The 19537-nt window shown below is 33.2% G+C and overlaps 1 long non-coding RNA gene across 1 annotated transcript; it reads left to right on the plus strand.

The window, feature by feature from the left end:
• The first annotated feature begins 1525 nt into the window (after positions 1-1525).
• LOC128984189 (uncharacterized) lies at positions 1526-13158 on the plus strand. The gene is made up of 4 exons (XR_008489983.1): positions 1526-1672; positions 3548-3679; positions 6588-6746; positions 13112-13158. It is a non-coding gene; the product is annotated as an uncharacterized LOC128984189 (long non-coding RNA).
• Positions 13159-19537: the final 6379 nt, after the last annotated feature.

The following is a 19537-nucleotide window of genomic DNA, read 5'->3' on the forward strand; positions in this document are numbered from 1 at the left end:
TGTTTACAGTAAACACACCTTTTATGTGATTTACAAAATTTCACAGTGTGTCCCTTACTTAAACATACGTAGCACCTACCTTGAATTGCTTTCTTACGTGCCTCAGCAGATTGATATTTTGTACATTGGTCATTCCAATGTGTTCCTTCACAAAAAATACAATTTAATTTATCGTTTCCCACGAGTGAGTGGGTAGTTGTCAACCTCTTAGTGTCCGCCTGTGGATTGGGAACAGTAACAAAACTATTAGAGTAAGATGAAGTGCTAGGTGTTGAGGTCGTCAGTTGCTCTGCTTTCTCCCGAATCGAAATTAAGTTATTTACAAATTTGCACAAAGTTTTAACATCCAATTCCCCAGAAATATTCATTTCTTCAACTTTCAAAACAATCTCATAGGGCAGCTTACTGAAAATTTGAGAAACAAAGTAGTTAGAAGTAACGTCTTCACCTAAGGCTTGAAGACAACGCATATGTTTCTCAATGTTGTCAAATCCTCGCCTTAGTGTTACCGTGTCACTGGACTTGATAGGTGGCATATCCCTCAAGGCACAGTAATGAGAATTCACTATTACCTGTTTCTTAGCAAATCTGTCTTTCAACAAGGTAATAGCAATATCATAGTTTAGATCTGTAATGGGGAGTCCAGCGATGCAACGTTTAGCGTCACCTTTTAATTGTGCAATCAAATAGTTAAATTTGTCAACGTTACTGAGTGTGGGGTGGCTATGAATGGCAGACTCAAAACTATCCCAAAACTCCTGCCACCGTAGCATGTCCCCTTGGAAGGTTGGTAATACCAACTTTGGTAGTTGAACATACTGGTGCTGTATAGTTGGTATTGGCTGAACGGTAGACGTATCAGGCACTGTTGCCTGTGACTTATTAGTTTGAGAAATATCTAGTCTTACCGTAAGCTGTGCAAGCACCTCCTCACAGTCCATCATAGTATTTATGAAGTCGTCCTCTGTGGTGGGTCCTTCAGTTTGTCCATCTTCAGTAATAGGCTCGGTGTCCAAACGTTTTTGAATTTCTTCCACTCTCTTTACAAAGCTTGTCAAAGTCCGTAGTCGTGTTTGAAGTTGTAGTTCTGTTAAGTCTGTAGTCTCCAAGAATGCATTTGTATCAGTAGTATAAGTCTTCAGTCGTAGTAAGGCAGATTTCAATCGAAGGTCCCATCTTGAAGTCATTCTTTGTTATTCAGGAAAGTGAAGTTCAAAGTTGGAAGTTGTAACAATTTTGAGTAAAGAAGTTAAGTTTAGAAAGTTGTAAAAAGTTAAAGCAGGAAACCACGCTCTGCTACCATATTGTGATATCCGTGGATAAGTAAAGTTATGTTTGGTTATCCTGCTTTAAATTAAGTTTTAAGTTAATAAATGTAGAATAAATAAAGAGTTAAAATTGTATCAACTTTCTTTCTTTAGTATTAGTTTATTTACATTCAATTATTTCCATGGAAACCAAAAATAAAAACCAGCTGTCTCAGCACATATGTCTTGTAATGTTAAAATACTTACTACAGGTTGTACTCGTCTGGAAGGTTGGGATGGTCCAGCTAATTCAGCAGTCATTGCTCGCCGCATTGCAACATTAGCTCGTGTATTAGACGACGACCTATCTACAGATAGCCAAATTCCATCGGTTGAGGATGCCTGGGCTACAGCTGAAGTTGAAGGTATTGAATGAGGTGTAATAGGAGGTACTACTAATGAGGGTCTAACAACAGAAACTATTGTTGGTGAGAGCTGTTGAAAATAAAATTAGTATTAGTAATAGGCGGGGTGTTATTAAAATAATATTAAATTGTTTAGGTAATGCTACCTACATGTTCTGATGAAAACATTCGTAGAAAACTTGAAGGTTCCAGTATTATCATATTTGTAATTTCTTCATGTGGAAATCCAGAAATAGGGATTGAAGCTGAAGGGATGTTTGTTAGGTCCCTCTCATAAAACACACCATCTCTCTGAAACAAATAGTTTAAAATGTAAATAGGTATAAGATTCTCTTAAACTATAAAAATCTTTTTGTCTCTATATAACTCACCATAAGAATTCGTAGAACACAGGTAACATCATTAATCCTTGAAGTTATATAATAATCCTCAACTAACAGCTCCTGCAAAGCTGTTGTATAAAGCTCGCTTACACACCTCTCAGCATAATCTTGGTCTACTTGCCGGAAGTTGGTGGGTATAGCAAGTCTAGCTATAACTTCTTCCTGAAACACAATCTTAGCTAAATAATGATATACAGTATAAACATATATAATATAAATTATATTTTAATATTGTTTTAAAAATATTTAAAATGTATTTTACCGAAAAAATGTGAAGAACTATCCCTCTTGTGTGTACGAACCAAAGGCCAAAGTTATTTGATCTGTTAATCTGAAACATAAAATGGTTATAATATAATCCTAGTAAATATTTGTTGTATTGTTTTCTTACTGAGTCTCCACGGGGTAAAAGCACTCGTTCTGTATTTAGCCGCCTACGTCTAGTGGGTGGTGGTGAAGAACTCTCAGATATCTGTAAAAATAAAGCTTATTAAAAATAGAATAATAATAACTAACTGTTAGTTTAACTATTATTGAAATCAACTCATCTGTTGGTTGCTAGACTTTTTTAAAATTACAACCTTAAACTAAAATTAAAGTTTTAATATTTTTTTATCATAAAACTCTGTTACATACCTAGGATTATTTAATATCTAAGATATGTATTATATAAGGAAAACTATAACTTACATTATTTATAGCTCTTCTTTGTTCATTTTGTCTACTCTGTAAATAGAAGGAAATAATATTATTACCATATTTGAACTAGTAATATTATTACTGAGTCTCCACGGGGTAAAAGCACTCGTTCTGTATTTAGCCGCCTACGTCTAGTGGGTGGTGGTGAAGAACTCTCAGATATCTGTAAAAATAAAGCTTATTAAAAATAGAATAATAATAACTAACTGTTAGTTTAACTATTATTGAAATCAACTCATCTGTTGGTTGCTAGACTTTTTTTAAATTACAACCTTAAACTAAAATTAAAGTTTTAATATTTTTTATCATAAAACTCTGTTACATACCTAGGATTATTTAATATCTAAGATATGTATTATATAAGGAAAACTATAACTTACATTATTTATAGCTCTTCTTTGTTCATTTTGTCTACTCTGTAAATAGAAGGAAATAATATTATTACCATATTTGAACTAGTAATATTATATAACTCTAAAAGAATTTTTTGTCAAAACATTTTGTTGGTTAGGAATATCTGTGTAGTCTAAATATATACACCTGTGTGTTTAATCATGCTTAACATTATATGTTGTAGCTTTCTGAAATTATAAGGCTCTCTTATAAATAAAAATTAAATCACAAACTATGATCAAGTATATATATATATAGTATAGTTGAGATAAATAGAACTTGTTTGAAATGTAGAACTTTGTGATTGGTTTGTAATAGAAAAAAAGCTATTAAAATAAGTAGAATTTAAAATCTTGTTTAACAAACTCTAACTAATTCTAATCTATAAATATACTTACAGCTGATCTTAGAATATCAAGATCATCTTGAAAGAAGGAATCTCTTGAACTCTGACTTGGTGGAACTACAGATCCAGGGCTTGAAGGTGGTGAATCTATGATGCTTGAATTTGGGCTTGATGGTGAACTAGCTGGTGAGTTGTTTTGTATAGGAGTTACTAAATAGTTATAGATGTGATCATTTATGTGTATCCAGTTTGTATTAGCTGTAAAACGCCTTGTTGTTGTTTGCCAAGCCCAAATAGGGTTGTCTTGAAGTGTATACATTCTGATCAATTGCCAATTATATCCATCAATGTTTTCATGTATGATAACTATACAATTAGAGGGACCTGCTCCTTGTATTTGTATTTCATGTATTAGTTGTTGCGCCGTTTGCTAAAAAACAAATAATTAAATTATATAGCTGATTAAAATATAAACAATAATCTAGAAACTTTTAAAACAGCTAGAGCAGAGCCTAAGAGTATAAGACTAGTTTGCAACATATTATTTATATAGATTATAAATATGTTTGTTGCTTAAATTATAAATACTAATAACTTTTAAAGAGTTAACTTAATCACCTCACTATAGTCATCAAAACTAAAAACAAATTCTTAAAGCTCTTGTGTAATTGATTACTGTGTAAAATCTGTCTAAATAAAAGGTTTAGTAAAATATATTTGATTTAGAGTAAAGTTTAAGATATGAGAGGTGACAAAAATACTTAATCTTGATATATTGTAAAAATCTAATTATATATATTCAAGTTATATAGCTTACCCAGGTAATCGGATAAAAGTTGCTTAATACATGTGGCGGGGAGCGAGGCGGTAAAAGCGGGTTAGCTTCTAAAATGAGAAGATGGCCAAAATCGTTTTGAAAAAAACTATCTGTCTCCATAGCAACAAATGGCTGAAAACATAAGTAGAATTAAAAACCTAATAAGTTGAATTAAACACTTAGATAAGTAGAAGTTTATCTATATAAAGCTTCTACTTACAACAAGAACAGAAGATTCAGCCTCTCTTAACATATCTCTTAAGTGTGAGTTAAAGACAATCCTTTTTGATATAGGTGCTTGCCGAACATTAGGTCTTGCAAGCAGTTGACGTTCTTCAGAGTTATAGATGCACCATTTCTCTATAAAAAACATATTATGATTAATAAAAAATACTTTTTAAAAGAGAGACACTATCTATATAAATAAAATTAGAGTTTTGTCTGTATATCGGATAAAATTATAAACTTTTTATCTTTTGGTTTTTTGATTTCTGATAACTAGGAAAAAGACCTTGAAATAGTGTTGTATATACGTGGGAAATTATATTTTTAAATAAGCATTTTTAGTCAAGATTTAGTATATAATTGATAGATAAAACTGATAGTAAAAATAAAAGTAGGCCTATTATGTTTTATTTGTCACCACTGGTGGTTTAATTTTGTTAAAGTGCATCTCATGTGATAGGATATATTAGGGTTAACTAGTAGATACAGATAATTAATCCTTTTATTGATTATTATATTGGTTTAAAACAAACAACATAAATTAAGTTATATATAATAGTGAGCATATCTAAGAATACATAAACCAACTGTTTTATAAGGTTTTAACTAAATACTATAAAAGTTTTATATTACACAGCTAGTGATTATATATTTTTAAATAAAACCTACCATTAATCGAAGTAAAGTGATGACTTGTGATGACTCTATGATATGGACTCCAGTTTGTTCGGGAGGGTTACTTATCGACCACATATCTCGAATCCTATTTTGAGCATATTCCTAAAAACCATACATATATAGATTAAAAATAAAGAATTAGACAAACTAATACTACTACTATTAGAGGTACTTAAACTACATAGAGACCTACATACCTCAGAAATTGTCCAGAAGCCCGTAGGTATAGGTGGTATTAGGTCTAGATTATCATAGTCTAATGTGACAAAGGAAAGGACATCCCCATGCACATTAATGAAGTAATGTTCCAAGTCAGCATTGTAGGGATATTGATCCAAAAAGGTCTCCAAACCACCACCCCACTGTAATAACAAATATATATTTATACAAAAGTTATGAATTAACTATCAAATTAAACTATAATTTAGCTCACAGCCCTAATTAACATATAGGCAAAATTTTATGAATATTTAAAGTCAGCTGTTGGTAAAAGTTGGTTCTATGATATACATTAAAATTACCAATAGGGTGCAGTCTATTATATTTATAAAAACAGCTTCAGCATAGACAAAAATATACAATGAGAACTAGTAAAATTGTTTACAGTTAGGTTTTTAAATTTGTGATATCTTTTTAGGTTAAATAATAAAACATTAAAGTAAATGTGTATACAACAAATATAAATAAAGATGAATAATAGTTTACTTACAGTTTCCAAAATTGATCGTTCTCTTTCATCTCTTGTATCTCCTTCTATTGTTGCCCTATCCTATAAAAACATATTCATTGATAAAAAACACTAACAAAGAGCTTTTCCTAATTAAAAATAAATAATTATTTTATAATAAATATATTAAAAAACACAAAGCTACTTTTAATTATTTATCTAAAGTTGTATAATTATATAGTACTACTTACTTGACCATTTGGGGGCAGATTTTCATCAACTGCTTCAGAGCTGATTAGTAGTCTCAATACAAGTAGTATGAAGAATAACACCATATTAGCTATGATGAAAACTAACATAACAATAATCCATATAGCAGCTACAGCTTATATATATATGATTGGAGGGAGGGAACATCTGAGTTAACCACATTTTCCACCTCCTTCCTAAGACAGTATTATCTGTCACTATTTCCCCTCCTCTCCAAAGCAATATTATCTGTTACTATCATCATTTTCTAACAAGATGCCTAATGGTGTGTGCTGGAGCTGTCGCCGCAACGTCTTTTGTTGCTCTATTGAAGAGCACTGGGGAGAATGGCTCTCCCTATGTTGCCAGTATGTATCTCTAAACTTAATTTATAAAATTTATTTCTCAAGAGTTTTTAACTTTATACTGATTCTAATACTCTTTTATATGATTTATAGATGCAGCGATATGACAGCAGAGGAAGTATTGACTGTCTATTATGGACAATATAAAGAATATGTGGCTGAATGCAGCCACGAACTAGAAGAGGAGGAAGAAGAGGAGGAAGAAGAAATAGAAGAAGATGAAGGAATTGAGGCCGATTTAGAAGAAAATTGGTAAATTTATTAAATATATTTTCACTTAGGTGACACAGGTTTAAGTTTATAGTAGGATCATTATTTTATATAACCATATAAAAACATATATAATGTCTAAAGTTTAAATATCACAAATATTTTTAGGTATCCACTTTTATTTTAGGGTCCACTAAATCCCTACACATATATTTTTACATAAAAACATACACTTAACTAATTAACCCACCCCCAACTAAGTTATTTGTCCAGTTAAAACTAAGCAAATTTTAACTTATATTTTTACTAAAAATATTTATCCCTAATTTAAATATCATTAAATTTAACAAACGCTTAGGGTTGCTACAGCAGAGAGTAGTAAAAGTATTTTTAACTTTAATTGTATAAAATGATATAAGCAAACTATAACAGTTTACAATTTTCTCCATAAAAATAACATAGAAGTAACTATTTGGCACACAATAATGTTTTAATCTACTAAATTATTTTTAGGTTAAAAACCTGTTTTACTTTATAAAACTCTTGGTTCAGCTATGTTGGTAGCCTCTAGGGTTATCAAAATAAAATTGGTTCTAGGTCTTATTATAATATATTAGCTTATTTCCTATATAGAAATTTTGCTAAAACCAAAATTTTTATACAACTTTTACTAATTTAAATGATAAAAACTTATTAACAATTAAACTAAGTATTTTAAAACACAATTGTTATACAAATTGTCAAACAGCTACAATAGTTTTAACAATAACTTTCCTTAAAGATGTTTTTTTTACATAATAATAAATATAGACTATAATAGGGATCAAGATATATATCATTTTACTTTATTTATATTGAAACTATAATTATAATATCCTACTAAAAAATCAATTTCTTATCTATATTATAAATTTAAAAGTTTGTGTGATTATATATATTACTCTTAAACAACTAAATAGATTAAGCTAAAGTTTAACACAATAATAATATATAGCCTCAAATATATACATATTTTATGAGTATTTAAAGTTAGCTGTTAAATCTATACATTAAAAATTATAAAATTCTCTAATAAGGTATAAGGTATTTATCTTTGTATTTATAAAAACAGCTTCAGCAAAGACAAAAATATATAATATAAACAATAAGTAGGATTGTTAACAATTAGATTTTCAAAATTGTGATATCTTTTTAGGTTAAATAGTAATATTCCAACTAAATTACAAATTAACTTTTGTCCTTCATTAATGCATAACTTGAGTATAACTGCAATACACCTTATATGCTAACCCAAAATAGGTATTTTGTTAGTAAAATAAATCACCGAGATTTGCTTATAAATATTTTATACAATAGTATTATATTTTTAATTCCCCAATAAATTCTCTATAATTTATATATCTCAAGATTTTTTTTTGTAAAGATTACACAAAATCATATTCGACATTGGTTTTACCACAGATAATAGACCGGATAAAACATGATAATAATTGACCATTTTTATAATTCTTATCTGACCCTATGCCACTAAAGATATCAAAGTCCGTTACAAGAAACCATACATCCTGTTGTACTATCCTCATCGTTATCGAGTACACTTATCACAGCGGATGTGTGTTTTTATTTAGATAACCCTTTCCGCCTGACAAATAATTTATATCTAGTATAGTTTTTCCTTATAAAAATTATATATACACATCTTTTAGCTTTATATTGGATAGGGTTTGAGACTATCCCCTCATTAAGTGAGGCCAAGTTAAACGTTATACAACCTATCCAGTTTATAATATTATATACCAGTTTATAATATTATATAATATTATATTGGTTGATGTTGTATAACGTTCTCTCCTTTATTTATAAAGCTTTTTTTGTCAAGTCTATAGATTTAGTTATATAACCCTACCAAAGTTAACATTCAAAGTTTGCGAGCGGTTTAGTTGGCCTCGCCAGTGACTTTCACTCATGGTTTACGGGCTGTTTAGTTGGCCGCGCCAGTGACCAATAACATTCACACAAGTACAAAGAGGGGCACAGGTTATATCCAATCTGAATCCCTCAGTGTACACACATTCACACAAGTACAAGGAGTAGCACAGGTTCTTCTAAATCTGAACTACTCAATGTACACACTCACACCTTGGTCAGGTTACATAAGTATATATCTATAGACTTGTTTTTTTTTTACTAGGAGAGCTATATACATTTATATACAGTGAAAATTACAAAATTATTTACAAAGAAGTTTACATTAACAATACACTTTATGTGGCTCTTTGGACTTTTCTATATCCAAAAGGTAAAGTATCATATTGACCTTCATACCTCCTTTTAGGACCAGTTATTTTAAACACTTTGCTCTCAGTGATGGTGACGATGTCTCTGTCTCTAGTCCTTCTGATTCTACTTTCTTCAATTTCAACAGTCTGTTTTGCTTCACTCAGAACCATCTCTTTTAATTTTTCAAAATTTACAACTTTTGATGTTTTAAAGTTAAGGGTGAGGCCCTTGATTTTACATATTGGGATCAATTTTTGTTGATTGGTTGACCAGACAAGGTACGCGTAAGTTTTAGGCCCCCCAGAGACAAACTCAGTGATATAAGAGCCAGGTCCATACTCTACTAATTCGTCAGTCATTTCACCGAGGTAATCTCCTGTAGACACCCTATAAAGACCGTTTCCATATATGTAAACAACACTGTCAGTATCATAATATAATACTTGAGCTCCTAGGGCCTCCAAGGTGTTCATAGAGCTTGAGTCTCGCCTGCGAGGTAGTGTAGGCCGCGATACAAACGTTTATGTTACCAAGAGGTTCACCTACCTCCATCAGGTATTCCCATGAAACTACAACAACCTCATCATTAACAATCTGAAGTCTGTTTACTTTAATTTCTGGGCTAGAGAACATTTGAAATAGGGTTTTGGAGTCCCTAACAATTGTAGCCTTAGTCTGATTCTCCCTCTGACCAAATTTTCCCCAAAAACTGTTTAACATTAATTTTGCCAAAGATCTCAAACCTCCATTCTTAACCATCTTTTCTTTCTCCAACTTAATTCCCTCGTGTCCCAAATACTCTGCAATATACTTATTTTTGTCCTCCTCAGTCTTACACCATTCCGGATAGCCCGAAGCTTCCTGTTTCATCTTAAGAAATTTATTGATAAAATCGGTGAACAAACCCCCATTTTCATAAGTCGCTACCTGATACTCCCACAACTCATACATATCCAATACAATATACCCTTCCTCTACCGCCTTTCTGATTTCATCCATTGTCCATGTCCCAACTAATACCCTATCATCACTGTCATGATTACACTCTCCCTGATACATCATTTCCCCACACGTTCTGCACAACACAAACATCAATTTATCATTCATTTTTGTAGGGAGTACAGGGTGGTAGAGATCACGAGGCGGCAATACTTTACATTTTAACAAACCCTCTACACCCATACCTCTTTCACGACACTCCCTGTCTCCTACATAGATGGTTGGGTGGCCTATGGGCTACTTCCCATACTTACAAACATAAGGGTATAGGGAACAAACATCAACATACTGTATAGTTTCCCCCTCAACACATTTGTGATACGATTTTGCGTTGCCCGTCCTACCTCCAAAAAAAGCCTGCCTTGGATCAAGTGGGAGATTGTTTAAGATAGGCAAACTATCCAGATATTTAAGCTGCTGATCTTTTTTTGTTTACGAAATTCGCATTCCCACATCTCTACTAGTGCGTGTTCTGTAAACTTTGCATTTTTAGCCTTGGTTCGCTCATAGCGAAGATGTAGGCTATCAGAAGGATCCTCTTTTAAAGGAGCGTGACGGTTGTAAGGAAAACATTTAACACATCCATGGAAATAACAACCATTAAATTCGTAGATGTTCCTGCCATCAAAACCATCTACTTTCATTCCATTAACTTTGACTTCTTTACCTCGACCTGCGTGGTCAATCCTAATCCCGTTGGTTTCCTCGACCCAAGAAAGCCACTGGAGCGCTATATTTAATTGATTATCTACCAATCGATAGCCATTCTTAGGGATGAGTCCAATAGTGTTAGGTTTCAGGAAATTACGGCGGAAAGCTAGATTGCAGGCACTTGCAATGGTAACAGCCTCGAGAAACGGGTCAACATTACACTCTTTTAGGAAAATTGAGCGAAACTTTAGACAGGCTTGAGCCAAGATATCAACATCTGAAATACAATAGGCTAGGATCTCATTTTTGAAGTTGAACTCATAGTTACTAATGACCTGGTCGCTGTACCATTTTTCAAAGTCATTGTGGGATTTCTCAAACATAGATTCGGGACAGTAGTACTTTTTGTCCGGCATACGGCCTACATAGTCTTGATTTGCCAGAGTATTGAACAGGTGGGGAAAGTAGCCTTTCTTTTTCTCTGGAGGTAGGTCAAAGGCTTTAGGCAGAGCAGACAAAGCCATAGGGAAGTAGCTAAGTGAGTCAACAAACCTCACATTATCAATTTCCATTAGAATGATTTTAGTTCCCCGCATTACAAGTTCCGGTGTGAATTTTGTTTCTTCCAACAGGTACTTTAGTAGAAATTGAAAGTCAAACCCCTGCCCATTGTGTGCAATTACACAGATTTTTTTAAACTGTTTCCTCACTGACATGACATAGTTCATAAACTGATTGAAAGGGTCAGAGTCAAACACTCGTGTACGATTTTTACATGCTATACAGAATTTCCCCTCAATACACTGATAACAAAATTGCTGGGACACACACAAGTTTACTTTATGCACTTTACTTTCAGGGTCAGAGGGCAGAGGCTCATCCTGACGGGTTTCCAAGTCAAAGAAAATAAAAGCATAATCTTTAGATTTAGGTTTACCCTCATTAGGTTTCATATAACATTTATGGTTAGGATCTTTAAATGCTCCACAAGGTTTACAAAATACTTCCCCACACTTATGTGGGGTTGATCGTTCCTTAAGCAAAACTAGTTTCCCGCAATCAAGACATTTCTTTACATGTTTACACCTATCAACCTGATGCGCAATGAAACAGCGTTGGTTTTTATAAGTTAGATTGCATTTAGGACACAAGATTCCCCCATACACCTCTACACAAGGAGGTGAGATAGTCTGACACTGTGGGCAAATGTTTGAACAGCGGTGCTCACGTTTGTGATCATACGGGACATGACAACCATCACAGAAATAGTTACATACAAAAGCAGCAGTCAGGCTAGTAATTACATTGTAATGTCCATTATGAAACAACAAGTTAATTTTAAACTTGGGGTTCTCTACATTTCCCTCAAAATACACATCCCGACCTTTAGCGTTGTAGTTGTACACAGTGATTTTATAGTCTTTAAGCAGATGTTGGAATTTTTCAAGCTCAGAAATACCTGTCAGGCATCACGACTCTTGCTCTACGTACAAGTTCCTGAGCCCTAACAGTGTGTCTTTTTCTATCATCTTGTCTCACAGCTTTGTATTCGGGATCTTTAGTTATATTAGCTATAGCCACTACAATAGCACGAGGAAGACACAGGTTATCTTTATTGTTAATTACAACAATCCCAGTCCTAGCTTTACATTCTTCGTCAAAGGTGTTGTACAAGCCTGGTCTTCTACGGGTCCCTGATCCTACAGGTAGATTAACTCGGGTACATTCGACTTGAAACGTGTCTGTGGACTTGATTGATTCAGCGTTTGATTGCACAATTCCCCCAAAGATTTGCCATAAGACATCCTCGTTTACTTCATTTGCAGGGCGAAAAGCAACAAACCCCGGCTCTTTACTTTTTAGGTTAAGTGAACGCAGAGTGAATCCCAATTGATCGCCCTCCTGACAAACTTCTTTCATTTCATTTACAATTTGACCAAACCCTTGTCTTAGCCAGTCAATCTCAGTAGTTTCAGGTGGGGGGTTAGAAAACTTAAAAACAGTATTAATTCCATGAATTCTAAATCTCTTTACATAATTTTCATGTTTATCTAGAATATTTACAGGGACAACTACTTCAACAGAATCTTCTACAACATTTACAGGTTCATTATTATCAACAGATTCATTGGAATCTACTGGAGCAGAGTTACTTACATCCGTCATCTTGAAGCACTGGGAGCAAAGTGATGCAATAATGGCAGGGTTGCGATAAGGGTTTATATAGGGACAAGAATGACCACAAATGTGGTTATCAAAGGTGACGTGGTACACAAGAGGAAGTGATAGCTGTTGTTTTAGATGATGCAATACCACAAAAGTGGTTATCAAAGGTGGTTATCCGGTTGTGATTTGGTACACAGGAAGTGATAGTTGCTATTTTAGATGATGCAATACCACACAGGATGTCGACATTATATTTAATATTATATACTATATAATTATTATATACTAATTATGTTTATTATTTGTTTCAGATGGCTGCCCCTCTCCTCCTCCTCTACTAGCGCTAAGTATTTAGTTGTAGAAATATCAAAATATGTATATAATATAAATAGAAATAATATAAGTTTGTATATATATATATATATAAATAAATTCATATTTAGCTTTCACAGTTGTTTTCATTATTCTTTCAACTAAATATCCAACATGTTTTAAAATTACATAATCTAATAGGGGTAGCAGTCCACCAGCTAAAACAACCAGTAGAAAAATTGGCGGGAAAGCAGATAATACAATACATAAAGCTAGGTTATGTTACATACAAAATCACATAAGCGGCTAACAATAGTTGGCAGCACTAGTGCTACAACCTAGTAGAGAATTTATAAACTAATACCTCAACTCAGAGTAATAAATTAATAGATTTGTCTAGGTTAAAAGTGAGGTTATGTTACATATACACAAAATCAAACCTTCAGAACTCATATACCAACGGTTAACTATACCTTGAAACAACATATCACCAAAAATAACACATTTAGTGATTGGTAAGAGTTGAACCCGTAAACCTCTAAGATTCACACTACAATACAATACTATACAAAAAACTACCTAAAGTAACTCATTTAGCATAAATTAGATGTAAGTTTAACATAATATATTTGGTGACCTTTACAAAGGCCATTTTTATACTCAGTGGTAAAGTTTAGCCTTCTTTCAGCTGTTTTTAACATCAGATACATAAATTATCATTTGTTTCATCACACTATAGCATATATAGAATAACCTCCAATAATATATTAGTTAGCATTAAACCTCTAGTATAGGCTAAAATTAAACCCACAAACCTCCAACCAATATTTACACACCCTGTATATGTAAGTTACAGAGATACACATATACAAATTATAATATCAACATAACATGCTCAACGGTAAAGTTTAAACACTATACACTATATAAAATAACCTCCAATACTACTACACATTTAACATTCTTTTATGATCAACGGTAAAATTCCACTTAAGCCCTCTTTCAGCTGATTTATATTTATCATACACTATAAAATAACCTCCAACATTTACCAATTATGATCAACAGTAAGGTTAAAGCATTATACACTATATAGAATAGTTTTTTTACAAATCCTACTAGGATAGGATTGAACCCGTGAACCTCTAAACCAAGTGACGTAATCAGCTGAAATAAACAGCTGTGGTTAGATTACATCTGGCATTGAACCCGTGAACCTCTAATAACATGTTTTGTGATTGGTTAGATTCGAACCCGTGAACCTCCAACCAATATTTACACACCCTGTATATGTAAGTTACAGAGATACACATGTAAAAATTATAAAATCAACATAACATGCTCAACGGTAAAGTTTAAGCACTATACACTATATAAAATAACCTCCAACATTTACCATTATGATCAACAGTAAGGTTTAAGCATTATACACTATATAATGTGTTTTTTTCCAGACCTACTAGGATAGGATTGAACCCATAGACCTCTCACTATAATACCATTAGTGGTTGGTTAGATTCGAACCTGTGAACCTCTAGCATAGGGTTAGGATTAAATAACCAGAAATGATAGGTTAGATTCGAACCCGTGAACCTCCAATAATATGTTAGGATTGAACCAGTGAACCTCAGTTACCATTAGATAGATTCGAAACCTCTAACATAGGTTAGATTCGAACCCGTGAACCTCCAATGATAGGTTAAAATCAAACCTCCAATACACACCCTGTATATATACATATGTTATATAGGTACAAGGTGTCATTTACCACCCTATATCTAAGTTAAGGTGTCATTTACCACTATAAACTCTATATCCATAACTGCTGTTGTAGCTCTACCAGCTAACGCGTACAACTACCAATCAAAAGACCCGAGTTCGATCCTCGGTCAGGCCAACACTTTTTATCCACAAAATACAAACACCTACTGACGTCACGTGATCAGCTGATTATGCGCATTCGAGATAAACAGCTGAGAGTACCCTATCTACACCTAGATCATCTCAAGGTCAATTTCTGCCCGATCGCTGGGTAGCCTACTTTTACATATTCCCATCTTGCTAGTGATAACATTGTTTCCAACATTGCAAAACAAACATTGAACATTGCAACAGATTTTTATACAAAGATGCAGACGGCCAGTTGTGTACAGTTAATACAGACGGGGAACGGTTTCCAGTGTGCAGTAAATGCAACTTAAACATCCGTAGAAGAGTAAGTAACCTAGAAATGTCAAAAGAAGTATTGTAGGTCAAGTCTAATAAAAAGACGTCCATCTCGTTCTACATATTTAATACAAGAGAGTGAGCTAAGCTAATTTACAAATCATAGAGTCATCGTCTCAACAAGGAGTAAACATACATCAGCATAGAGTTATTAAATCAAAGTCTCCTTGTGATGAGTACTATATGACACTTCCCTTCTTAAAATAAAATGGAATTTACAAAACTAAAATCATTTCAAAATTTGAAACATGAGAAATACATTTTTTATTTTTTTTTTAATATAGCCTAGCTCAAAACTAAAAACATCTTTTACACAATTAAAAATTAGAACAAGTCATTAAACAAATCAAGTACATTTCTTTTTATGATTCAACCCTCTCTCCAACATTATTAAAATGAAACCAAAATTCACATTTGATCTTATTAACAATATAAAATAAATCATTATTACTCAAAGTTGTACAATAATCATATTTCACCTAGCCTACAAGAAAAATTAGATTTAAAAATACAAAATATAGCCTAAAACAATTTTCCAGTCAAAACAAATTTAAGTACCATCAGATATGAAAAGACACAATATAGGCCTAACCTAAAATAATTTTCAACTTTCAAGTTTAACTTTACAAAACATAAGAACCATTTGGATGTGAAAAGACATAATATAACCTAAAATATTTTTCAACTTTCAAGTTTAACTTTACAAAACATAAGAACCATTTGGATGTGAAAAGACATAATATAACCTAAATTATAATTCAAATTCATTTTCTTGAAACTTAAGTACCATCAATTATAAAAGACAAAATACACACTGAAAAATGATATTCAACATTTTAAATAAAGAATTGTGATTGACGACTACAAATAAATTCACTCATAGCCTATTAGCCTATTCATTCATAGCCTACTACAAATTCAGTTTCTTGGGAGGATTGACTATCCTACCGTAGCGGCTTCTGGTGATAGTTTCAGGACTAGTTACAGGAGGTAGGTCTTCATTAGGGATGGTATGAGGTAAAGATAATCGAGGACTTCGAGTGATGTTAGGCGAAGAACCAGGATTGGTCGGAGAAGGACCAATGGGAGACGATGAACCTCTAGAAGGAGGGGATAGGATAGGTTTTTTTGGGGTGGTAGGTTTTGTTTGTGTAACCTTTGGACTTAGGCTAACATTACATTCATTTTCATTTACCTTTGGCGAACCTGTTAGGTACGGGCGAACATGCCTTCTGTTTCTGACGTAGCACCTGTCATTTGCAAAACATTTTACAACATAGGATCTAGGTACATTTCTTTGATTAACAATTTTACCTCTGACCCATTTCTTATCATCTAACTTCATCAACACATTTTCATTAGCATGTAAATTGGACAATTCTTTTGAGCCTACATCATAGTACTTCTTCTGTGATAGTTGCCTTTGTAACAGATGAGTCTTAACAAATCTATTAACTTTAGGTTTTAATTCTTTGTTGTCATGAGGAAGTAGTCCTCTTACCTTTCTGCTATACAATATCTCACAAGGAGAAGGCAAAGTGGAAGATACAGGAGTGTTCCTGTATTCTAAAAGCGCTAAAAACAGATCATTTTGGTCATGTTCACATTTCTTAACTAGATTTTTGATACTCTGTATCGTTCTTTCAACCATTCCATTAGCTTGCGAGAAATGAGGACTCGTTAAAATATGATTGAATCCCCAATCATGTGAAAACTTTTTAAATAGTTCTCCTACAAAACAAGAATCATGAGCAGTTACGATAGTTTCTGGTATACCATGCCTACTAAAGATTGATTTCAAACATGTTACGATTGTGACACTTGATATACTATTTACACATAACACTTCAGGAAACTTTGAAAAATAGTCTACAGCTAACAAATAAAACTTACTTTTATACTGGTACAAATCAATACCTATTTTCTGCCATGGAAGATCTGGAACAGGGTGAGGCAACAACGGTTCCTTAGGATAATTTTTTGCATACAACAAACATGATTCACATTTACCTACCATTTCTGCAATTTGATTGTACATATTAGGCCAATATATAACATTCTTAGCTCTAAGTTGGGTTTTTGTGATACCCAAGTGAGGGTAATGCAGTCTCGTTAACATTTCACTTCTTAGGGAATTAGGAATTACGATTGCAGTACCATAGTAAATCAAACCATTGCAGTGAGTGAGTTCATGTCTTACAGGCCAATAAGGTTTAATACAATCAGGGACCTGTCTTTTGTGAGTAGGCCACACATTACCAATAAGATACCTTTTTAGCACACACATTTCATTATCAATATTTACAAGGTTTTTTATCTTAGCTAGTTGACCATTACTCACATTTATGTTAGCTTCAATAGAAGATACATATGCTTCAATATCCTTAGTGTCTAAATCAAGGTCTGAATCGTCTGAAACATTGAATGCTCGAGACAACGTGTCTGCGATGAAAAGTTCCTTACCTTGCTTGTAAAACAAATCAAAATTATACTGTTGCAGTTTCAATAACATACGCTGCAATCTGGGAGGACATTGTTCAATATTCTTTTTTACTATAGATACCAGGGGTTTACAATCCGTTTCAACAGTGAAATGTCTGCCATAGACAAATTGGTGAAATCGTTCACACGCAAAAACAATTGCCAACATCTCCTTTTCTATCTGTGCGTAAGCTTTTTGGGTGTCACTTAAGGCTTTAGATGCATACGCAACAGGTAGGTTATTCTGAATTAGGGCTGCACCCATTCCGCTTTGACTACTATCAACCGTCAGCAAAACTGGTTTTTCATTATCAAAATACTGTAGAACAGGCTTTGACGCAAGAAACGACTTTATTTTTACAAACGCTTGTTCCTGTTCGAAAGACCACTGAAATTCCGCATTTTTTTTTTCAAAATTGCTCTCAAATGAGATGTTAGCTCTGACACATTAGGTATGAATTTACTTATGTAGGTCACCATACCAAGAAATCTTTCTAATGACTTTTTGTCCCTAGGACACTGCATCTCAGTGATCGCTTTGACTTTTTCATCGTCTACAGAAATACCTTTGTGTGAAAAACAATGGCCTAAATACCTGATTTCATCTACCCCTATTTTACATTTACTTAGGTTAAGTTTAATGTTTTCTGAATACATTTTTTCCAAAACTAACCTGAGTCTACTGTCATGTTCATCTTTGTCACGACCCCATATTATGAGATCATCTATGTACACTTCAACACCTTCTATGGATTCAAAGATTTGTTTCATACGTTGCTGAAAAACTTCAGAGGCTGAACAAACCCCATATGGCAAACGCAAAATTTTGTACCTGCCAAATGGAGTGTTGAATGTGCAAAGGTCCGAGGATCTTTCTGTTAATTTAATGTGCCAAAAACCACTTTTTGTATCTAAAGTACTAAACACTTTTGCTCCTGTCATCTTAGACGATATTTCTTCGAATGAAGGGATTTGATAATGAGGCCGCAAAATTGCCTCGTTCAGATCTTTAGGATCAATGCACAGTCTTAACTCTCCATTTGGTTTGTTAACAACAACTAACGAGTTTACCCACTCTGTAGGTTTTGTGACCTTTTCTACTATTTTAAGCTTTTCAAGTTTGTCTAGTTCATCTTTAAGTTTACTTCTAACTGTGATAGGAATTTTTCTTGGTGCATGCACCTTAGGTACAACATTTTCTCTTAATTTAATGTCATACTCTCCTTCCAAACAACCAATACCAGTTACCAGATCTTTGTATTTACTTAAAATAAGATCTTTACCATTTGTACCTAGATTAGGCTTAGGAGTTGTAGGCCTAATCATTTTTAAAGAATCAACTTTTTTGATTAGATTTAGCTCAACACATGAATTAAGCCCTAGTATGCAAGGAGCTTTTGAATTTACAACAAAAAATTCTAAAACATGCTTAGAACCTTTGTAAGTAACATTAAGCAAACATTTACCTGCTACTTTCAAGTTTTGTCCTGTGTAGAAAGTTAGTTTTGTGTCTGTCACTAACAAATCATCTAGGCCTACATCTAAGGAATCAAATACATTTCTTGAAATAATGTTCACTTCCGCACCTGAGTCTAGTTTGAAGTTGACCGTCCCATTTTCAACTTGAAGATCAGCGTGCCATTGTTTGTGTTTACCCGAACCTTTGTATTTAGTCGATACTACATGAACGCTACCGATAAATAAAGAATTATTAGGCG

This window comes from Macrosteles quadrilineatus, unplaced genomic scaffold (genome assembly GCF_028750875.1).
Source record: "Macrosteles quadrilineatus isolate MER2022 unplaced genomic scaffold, UCM_ALF_1.0 Scaffold_2__2_contigs__length_208266976, whole genome shotgun sequence".
Taxonomy (NCBI): Eukaryota; Metazoa; Arthropoda; class Insecta; order Hemiptera; family Cicadellidae; genus Macrosteles; species Macrosteles quadrilineatus.